The following is a 494-nucleotide window of genomic DNA, read 5'->3' on the forward strand; positions in this document are numbered from 1 at the left end:
AAAAATTGATCTTGTATTAAATTCTATTGATTAAAAAAATAGTTTAAAAAATGTTTTTAAATTTTGTTGTTATTAGCATTTTTTTGGTACTTCGGGCATAGTTCGAATATTAGAAAGTTATGTTCTTAATGATTTTTTGCTCATATAGCACGTGATTCCCAATTCAAAAAAACCAAGTTATGTAATACCTTTTATAGACTCATAAGCCTATCGAATTTTCTGCTTTAAATTTTCATACCCTGGTTATTAGGTAAGAGGATAGAATTACAAGACAGGTTTAAATGCCTAGGCGTAATCCTCGATTGGAAGCAAATACCTTAATTACGATGAGAGAAAACCATATGCATGAAGTGAGTGAGCATCCGTAACTAAATAATGTTCCTGATACAAACAGATAGATAGATAGATAGATAGATAGATAGATAGATAGATAGATAGATAGATAGATAGATAGATAGATAGATAGATAGATAGATAGATAGATAGATAGATAG

This window comes from Lucilia cuprina, chromosome 6 (assembly GCF_022045245.1).
Source record: "Lucilia cuprina isolate Lc7/37 chromosome 6, ASM2204524v1, whole genome shotgun sequence".
Classification (NCBI taxonomy): Eukaryota; Metazoa; Arthropoda; class Insecta; order Diptera; family Calliphoridae; genus Lucilia; species Lucilia cuprina.